The sequence below is a fragment of the Mustela nivalis genome (assembly GCF_964662115.1).
Source record: "Mustela nivalis genome assembly, chromosome: 16".
Lineage (NCBI taxonomy): Eukaryota > Metazoa > Chordata > Mammalia > Carnivora > Mustelidae > Mustela > Mustela nivalis.
Window position 1 is genome coordinate 45,848,362 of NC_139035.1, and position 9,902 is coordinate 45,858,263.

The window sequence follows — 9,902 nt, forward strand, 5'->3', positions numbered from 1 at the left end:
AGACTTGTAACTGTAGAGAATAAACTGAGGGTGGCTAGAGGTGTGGTGGGCAGGTGATGGTTTAAAGGGTGATGAGTATGAAGGAGAGCACCTGTGATTAGCACTGGGTTTATTATGTAAGTGTTCTTGTTTAATTTTGTTGTGATCTGAAGATGTACTCTCAATAATTCTATTCTTTCAAAATCTGACTATATTAATATCCAAAATGAACTGTTTAGTTCAGTTTTGACATGTATTTAAAAATCAAAGGGAATAAATATCAAAGGGAATAATACATATGTAAAAGTCGCTGAGTACATGACCAAGTTTTGGTAGATTAGATATAAGGTTCTATTTATATCATAAAAATGTAGTTGCTATCAGTTGCACATTAAAGTTTATACTCTATTAAGAAGTCCTGTTAATTAGAAATTAAACATCATGCTATAATATTTCTAATGTCACTAGCAAATCAACAAAAATCCAATTGATTATAAAACAGATTTCTTTTCTTCTGGTATTCTGGGAGAATAAAATTCCATTCACAAAGTATTTCTCAAAAGTTAATTTATAGTAATCATCTCCAAAATTTAATTTGTAGAAATACCGTAATTTATTTTTTTATTTTTTATTTAAAAAAAATTTTTTACAGAATTTTATTTTTTTTATTTTTTATTTTTTTAAATTTTTTATTTTTTATAAAGATATATTTTTATCCCCAGGCGTACAGGTCTGTGAATCGCCAGGTTTACACACTTCTCAGCACTCACCAAAGCACATACCCTCCCCAATGTTCATAATTCCATTAAAATTTTTTTAAGATTTTATTTATTTGTTTGACAGAGAGAGATCACAACTAGGCAGAGAGAGAGAAGGGGGAAGCAGGCTCCCCGCTGAGCAAAAAGCCCAATGCAGGCCTTGATCCCAGGACCCTGAGATCATGACCTGAGCTGAAGGCAGAGGCTTAACCCACTGAGCCACCCAGGCACCCCAAAATACCATAATTTAAAAACCAACCCATAGCACAGTTTCAATAAACAAAAAGATGGGATATATTTTCAATTCCTTCAGCTCCTCCTTGACGGTATTCTATGTTTTATTTTTCCTCTGTAAAGAAATAATCAGAAATCAATTGAAATGATCAGAAATAAATTTGAGTGCCAAGGTTATGAAGATCCCTTTAGATTGTATATAAAAATCAATTTTTTAATTGTTCATAGATTAAAATTGTCATTTCCTGAAGGGTGTAATTCTGGGGTCTTATATTTGAAAAATAGTTGAACTGCTGAAAAAAATAGTCAAACCATCCTTGTCTCATTTGTTATCTTTAGTCCTGTTATCTTCAGTTGTGGTGTAAACTGAGGCTTACTGCAATGTTGTGTTTCATGTGCCCTGAGGGTAAGAATGACTGTTCTGCTACTGACATCTTGACGTGGTTACAGCATTTAATTTTAAAAAGGCATTAATACTGGCTATACCCAGACAGCCTTATGATAAGATTTGCTGGCGGGGAGATGGGAGGGGCGTGGGTTAATTGGGTGATGGGCATTAAGGAAGGGACCTGCAATGATGAGCACTGGATGTAACAAGTAAGTGATGAATCACTAAGTTTTATTCCTGAAACCCATACTACAGCATATGTTAGCTAACATGAATTTAAGTAAAAGTTGAAAAAAAAAAGATTATGTAAACAATAACTTTCTCTTGTTCCTAGAAACAGTGGTCAAAGTTAGTTGAGGTCTATCCTTCATGAAAAAAATGGCTGCTGCTAGTTTGGATATAATCTCTCTACCAGCAGTACCAATCTGATGGCAAACACAGTACAGGATTCAGGATTAGTGGAGCCAAATAGAAGAATTCTTTTATTCTTTATGTGATTTAAGATTGAACTACATATTGGCCTTAGTAACAAGAAATGAAATGGTATCTTGATTCTTTGTTCATAGAACTGGCTGCAAAGAAAACCGGAATCAGAGTACACAGCAGGGAAAGGAAAGAAAGAAAGAGAGTCAAAAGAAATATGTCTTACTTCATTATGAATTTAACTGTGAAATTCGATTATGCATTACTGGCCAAAATAAATTTACGATCAAAATTTCTAAAATGAGAATAAATTTGTGAAGTTACAGATGCTATGAATTTTTAGGTTAAAACCATTTCAAATTGGTCAAGAATGTCATCCTGATTTCCAACCCCCCAATAGCACATTAAAACATGCTGTTAAGGATTTTGCTAATCTTGCAAAATTGTTTAATATACAAATTATAAATAATTATTCTAAGTGAAAAGTATAATTTAATTTTGTTTTGATGACTTCAAAATTCTGAAGTGATACTTTTTGATCATAAAATTAATTTCATCACCACTCACATACATCCCAGCTACTCATAATTTTGGTTTCTGTCTCTCATCTGAAACAGTTCTCTTGGAGCGCTCCCAGTGAGCTTCCTAATCACTTATTTAGTCCTTTTCAGTGTATTGTTTCTGTAGGGCTACTACAACAGATTACCACAAACTGGGTGGTTTAGAACAGAAATTTGTTTCCTCACAGTTCTAGAGGTCAGAAGTCTGAGGTGAAGGTGTTGGCAGGGCCTCATCATTTCCAGAGATACTAGAGAGTAGCTTTCTATGCCCTTCCTAGCTTCTGATGGTTGTTGTCATCCTTGTAGTTCTTTGTTTTGCAGGGGCATCACTCCAGTCTCTGCCTCCATTGTCATGTGGCCTTCCTCCGCATGTGTGGTCTCCATGTTTCTGTGTCTAAATCTCCCTCTTTCTTTTACAAGAACACCAATCACTGATTATGGACCCTAGTCTTGTATGACCTAATCTTACCTTGATTATATCTGCAAAAGATTGTATCTCCAAATAAAGTCACATTCAAAGTTATGGGAGGTAGGACTCGAACATACTATTTTGGGGGACAAAATTCAACCAACAATACTCAATCTTATATAAAATTCCCCATAACCTCTTTGATGTTTTTGTCATTATTGATTTTTTCCTTTGAAACTTCCTCTTCTTGTCTTTCATGATACTGAATTATGCTTGTTCTTAAATTTCTCTAGCTTTGTTCAGTTATGTCTTCTTGTTTCATTTTGTGGTTGTTTTTTTCATATGGGATTCCTATATTATTGTCTCTAGGTCTTTCTTTTCCATAGTCTCCATCTCCATGTATCAATAAGGACAAACTGGTGACCACATGTACTTATGTTAGCTGGACGATAACCACGAACAGAAAAATAATTATGGCTCCTACTTGGGAACTTATTGTAAAACAGAGGAACACAGGTAAACATACCAATAAGTGTAACACCAAGTAGAAAAGGAACATAAATCATGTAATAGGGAAACCTTCAAAATAGAGAAGATACTCTAACTGAATTTTGAAAAAATGAGTAAGGGTTACACAGGCCAAGTTTCATGAATTTCTATTCCACTTTCTTTTCTTGGTGGAAAGGTTTTAATTATGAAGTACCTTTTTTAAAAAAATAGACATAAGAATATCCATATTGCCATTTCTCCTAGTGCTAAAACTTAATAGACTTTCTTTAGAATAATTTCCAACCTAAAGAAATGTTGCAAATATAGTGCATAGAATCCCTGTTTCTATTCAGTTTCCCCGTGGTTAACATTTTACATTACTATGGCACATTTGTCATGACTAATGAAACAAGAATGATACACTGTAATTAAATAAGTTCCATGCTTTACTCAAAGTTCCTTAGTTTTTATCTAACATCCCTTTTCTTTACAAAATCCCATCCAGAGTATCACATCCCATTATATTTAGTCATTATGTCTTCTTTGTTTCCTTGACAATTTGTTCAGCAACTTTAAAGGGTCCCCCGGTTGCAGTTTGTCTGAAGTTTTTTTCTTCATTTTACTGAGGTTATGTGTTTTTGGAGGAGGATCACAGAAAGGAAGTGTCAATCTCATTACATCATGTCAAAGTTGCATATTATCAACATGACACCATTGATGATGTTAACCTGAATTACCTAGTGGTGTTTGTTGGGAATTCAGAATTAAGCTCCATCACCTTATGGGGAGTATTTACATAAATCACTTAGAATTCTTCAGTATGGAAATTCATTTCTTTACTTCCCATTTATTTACGCAGTCATTTATGAGCATCTGTATGGATTTCTAGATGTTTGGTTTATACTTCAAGTGATAAACTTATATGCCAACCTGAACACTAGAAACCAGTTCGGGAAGCAAAGCTTTTACCTGGGACCAAAGAATTGCAATTTGGGTTACATCAATTTAGGTAGGAACTCAAACAGTGTACTGATTACAGAAGGCGGACTTGGGAATTTTACAGGAAAAAAGAGGAAGATTGAGCAAGTTGTTTTTGAAAAGAGTTCATTGGTGCTGAGAAATATTTGTACTTCCTTGATTGGTCAGGCAAAGTGATCACTAGACAAAAGTTCAATTTTATCAATCTTCTCAAACAGGGTATTTGCTTTCCTGCTGACTTTCTGGAATGCTGGTGTTTTAGTCCAATTCAAAGGTTCAGAAAATTGGACATATAAGGCATTTCCTCTGAAATGGCCTCTCTGGCTGCATTTCAAAATGGCTCTACTTATGTCTTATATTCATGAATACTACATTATTTATTTTGTTCTCAAATCCACCTTTTGAGCCATTTTGAGCTCTTTCAGGTGACCTCTGTGTACATTTGGCACGTGCCTATAATTTTTATTTTGTTTAGCACTTCCTTTTTTTTTTAACCCTACAAAATGGACTCAGGATCATCTTGTACATTTCTTTCCCCAGACTTAGAAACAGCCATTTCTCTGGGAGTCCTGGGTCCTTTTATTGAGGACAATATTAGAAACCAAGATCCAGAGGCTGACCTGCTTGTTGTTACTGGGGTTCTTGCTTGTGGGCTCTCTCAGGCAGCAGAGCCAATAAATATATGAATAAACACTAGTCTGTGTATATACATATATTTCCACATCTCTCTGTATCTACATGTTCAGGCCACTGGCTCTGACTCTAACCCAATACTCGATATTTCATTCTAGTCTTCCTCCTTACTTGTAAGCTCCCTTTCTAACACTAAGAAGTTTGGCTCCTACTATTTCACACTGATTTCCTTGTGTTTCATTCTAGTATACATATATAGTATTTGCATATTTATTGATCAACACCCACATGATAAATAATTTCACCAACTATAGTATTCCTTATGTTCAGCTCCTTTGTCTTTAGTCTTACAGTCCCATTAATTTCTAGTTATTTAGGTCAGTACCCTCTTTCCCTCCGTCTTCACTGACTTTATACCATGCATTTATAATACCATTTATTTGTTTTGTTACATTTTGCATTCCATCCTGAGATCCTTCAACCTCATAATTGATTTTTAAAACTTGGAATATATGAATTCTTACTTTTTGTGCTGTAAACTTTTATGAGTTTTGACAAATGTGTAATGTCATGTATCCGCCACTCTAGTACCATACAAAAGTTTTACTGACCCAGAAAAATTCTCCTGTACTTCACCTAATCAAATTGTGAATTAATTAATTTTTAATTAATTTTTATTACCTGTCTCCCTTATTCTCCAGTAAATTTCTTACTGTTTTGGCTAATGCCCTGAATTACCACTCTTCTGGACTGTTATGATGGAGGCTGGAAGAAGAAGGGATTATAAGGGAAAAATTCACTTTGTTAAGGAGTCTTAGCTCTGCAAAATTACTTTTCTTAATGCCTCAATGGGCTTTTTCAATGAAACAAATCTGTCTAGATCTTAACACAGTATAATAAACTTGCTACTATATCTGCATTTTATACACTTCTATGTATCTTAAATAATTTCGTTTGTCACAACATTAATGTAATTGTGGCTGAAGTGTTATAACTTGACATCACAAAAATTCTTTCAATGTTTCCTCATTAAAGAGCAGATTTTCATCTATTCTTATTTAATTCAGCTTCCTAAATAAGAGAAATGACTGCAAATTTTGCCAAATTTCTTTTTATGATATATGGCAATATCTGGAGAACTTTTTGTTTTGGTTTATTATCATACTTATGTGAAGACACTCCCCAAACTGAGGCATCAGTAACTGGTTAACACTAACAGGCATTTAGAACCTAACACACATAAAACAAAATTCATAATTCATCACTCCATCCACCAAAAAAGCCTACTTTAGCCTTAGTCTTCTCATCTCAATGAATGTTAATCAGTTGTTCAAGGCCCAAATCAAGGGGCCATCTTCAATTTCTCATTTTCTTTTTTATACCACAGCTGATGCATTATAAGATATGCCTATCCTATCCCCAAAATATATTCCTAACCCAGCCCCTTTCACTTATTCCCGTATGCTGCTTCATTTTCCTCCATAGTGCATATATATTTACATACTTAAATCTCCACTACATTTATTGGTATATTCATTGGTCTGTTTGGGTGCTTTTCTCTGTAATGCCTACTCATTAGTTTGCCCAATTAAAAAAAAAATAAGTTGTATGTCTCTTCTATTATTGATTTGTAGGAACTCTTTATAAGATGATAACATGTTACTAATTGCTTTTACCTCTGTGATTTTTAATATTTCATGTTTTTGGAGTCCTTTTCTCAATAGAAATTTTAATTTTATTAAATATAATCAATATTTATTAAATACAATCTACATTTGTAGGTGATTTCGACCAACAAATATAGATTAGGACTTTTTGTTTGTACATGAAGTAATTCCTTACACTGAAAGCACAGTGATTCTTGTAAAAGTTTCAAATTATTCATTTCATATTTATGTCTACCTAGAACTATGTATCTATAGATAGTGTGAAATCAAATACAATTGATTTTTTCCAATATAGATAACCAATTTTTCTAACATCATGGACAAGATATTCCTTTTCATGGCCAATGTCACTTTCATTATGTCATATTTGCATACATAAATGGCCATATGCAGGACACTGAATTTTATAGTCCAGTGAGTAGTTTTTGTTTTCCCACTGGCAATATCCTACGTATTTAGTTATCACAACTTTCTGACAAATCTTGATATTAGATAAAAGAATTCCTCCACTTTATCCTAGAGTATTCTAGAATCTTTGCTCCTTCAATAATTTGAATCTGCTTGAGTCAATTAGGACATTTAGTGAAACTACACTTAACGTGTATGTCAAATTACATTTTTTTTCATTTCCACAAATATGGTAAAATCCCTTTCAGATTTCCTTAAATTCTTACAGTAAAATTTAATTATTTTATTTACACAGGTTTTCAGTCATTTTTCTTATATTTATGCATTTCTAATTTATGTAATTTTTTAAATTACATTTTCTAAAGCTCTCTGCTATATTGGCACATTTTAAAAAATTATTTATTTTTAATTCAATTAATTAACATAAAATGTATTATTTGTTTCAGGGTTACAGGTCTGGTGATTTATCAGTCTTGTATAATACAGAAAGCTCATGACTAAACATACCCTCCCAATGTCCATCACCCAGTTACTGTATCACTCCACACCATCCCCTCCAGCAACTCTAAGTTTGTTTCATATGATAAAGAGTCTCTTAGGTTTGTCTCCCTCTCTGGTTTCATCTTGTTTTATTTTTTCCTCTCTTTCCCTATGATCCTCTGCCTTGTTTCATAAATTCCACATAGCAGCAAGATCCTGTGATAAATCTTTCTCTGATTGACTTATTTCACTTAGAATAAATCATGTCACTGGTAATTGCAAGATTTCATTTTTGATGGGGGTATAATATCCCATTGTATATATCACTTCTTCTTTAGCCATTCATCTGTTGATGGGCATCTAAGGTCTTTACCTAGTTTGGCTATTATGGACATTGGTGCTATAAACATTGGGGTGCATGTGCCCCTTCAGACCATTAAGTTTGTATCCTTTGGATAAATACCTAGTAGTGCAATTGTTGGGCCATATAGTAGTTTTATTTTTAACTTTTTGAGGAAACTCCCATACTGTTGTCCAGAGTGGCTGCACCAGCTGGCATTCCTACCAACAATGCAGGAGGGTTACCCTTTCTCCACATCCTTAACAACATCAGTTGTTTCCTGATTTGTTAATTTCAGCCATTCTGACTGATATGAGGTGGTATTTCATTGTGGTTTTGATTTGTATTTCCCTGATGTTGAGTGATGTTGAGCACTTTTTCATATGTCTATTGGACTCTTAGATATCTCCTTCAGGGAAATGTCTATACATGTCTTCTACCCATTTCTTGATTGAATTATTTGTTCTTTGGGTGTTGAGTTTGAAAAATTCTTTATAGATTTTGGATACTAGCCCTTTATCTGATATATCATTTGCAAATAGCTTCTCAGTTGTCTTTTGGTTTTGTTGACTATTTACTTTGCTGTGCAAAAGCTTTTTGGTGAAAAGCAAAAGCTTTATCTTGGTGAAGTCCCAATAATTCATTTTTGCCTTTGTTTCCCTTGCCTGTAGAGACATGTCTAAGAAGTTGCTGTGGCCAGGGTCGCAGAGGTTGCTGCCTGTGTTCTCTTCAAGGATTTTGATGGATTCCTGTCTCACGTTAAGTCTTTCATCCATTATTGTCTATTTTTGTTTGTAGTGTAAGGAAATGGTCCAGTTTCATTCTGCATGTGGCTGTCCAGTTTTCCCCAACACCATTTGTTGAAGAGACTGTCTTTTTTACATTTGACATTCTTTCCTGCTTTGTGGAAGATTAGTTGACCATATGGTTGAGGGTCCTTATCCTTAAAGTGGTCTTTAGCCACTTCTCTTATATTTATGCATTGCTAATTTATGTAATTTTAAAAATTACATTTTCTAAATCTGTTTGCTGAATTGGCACAAGTTTTTAGAACAACACTGATAAAAGCTGAGTAGATATTCTTTTTTCTTTTTCTTTTCTGATGGTAAAGAGACTGAAATAAGTATGGCTTCATTAAGAATGTTTGCTACTCTTCTACATTGAGGTTTCATATATTGCTTGTTTTTTATGATTTTTCTACCTTTAATGGGTGTTAAATTTTATCACTTTTTTCTTCACTTATTCAGTTAATTACACAGTTCCCTCCTTTTAATCTGCTATATATTTATAAATTTAAAAAAATCTATAATACCAACATAACCTTATATTACTGGAATATATTCAAATTACTCATGTTGTGTTAACTCTGATTTATATTGCTGAGCTGTTTTATTTGGTAATTGTTTTCACAATTGACATCAGACTGTAATATCTCTTTCTTATAGTACCTAGATGTAATGTAGATAATAATTATACCAGGTTTTTAAAGTGACACTTGGAGTTGTCCATTTTTTTTTAATTTTCTGGGAAAATTTGTATAAAATTGGAAATATCTGTTCCTTGATAGTGGGGTAACATTTGCTCTAAAATCATCTGGACCTTGGGATGTCTGGGTGGCTCAGTCGGTTAAGTCTTGGTCTTCAGCTGAGATCATGATCTCAGGATTCTGGGAATGTGTCCCACTTTGGGCTCCTTGCTCAGTGGTGAGCCTGCTTACCTCTCTGCCTGCCACTCCCACAGCTTGTGCTCTCCCTCTGACAAATAAATAAATAAAATCTTTTTAAAAATTAAAAAAAACCTTCTAGACTAGATCATGTTTTTTCATGTTGGTTGAGTTTTGACTGCAGATTCAAGTATCTTATGTTTTATTGGGCTGTTGTGGCTTCCTCTTGATTCATGATTCAGTTTTATCAAAATTTTTGCAAACTTTCTGTCAGAAATGTTTATATATTACTGTCATCATTGTCAGTTATAGCTGTAGCTGTAGTCATGTCCCTTTTCTTCATTCTCAACATTGCATGCATGTTCTCTTTTTATTTGATCAATATTGTCAGAATGTTAATTATATTCATCTTTGCCAAAAAAACAACTTTGTCTTTTAAAAAAATGATTATTTCAGTATAATTTGTAGCCAGTGAAATTCATGCAATTTTAGT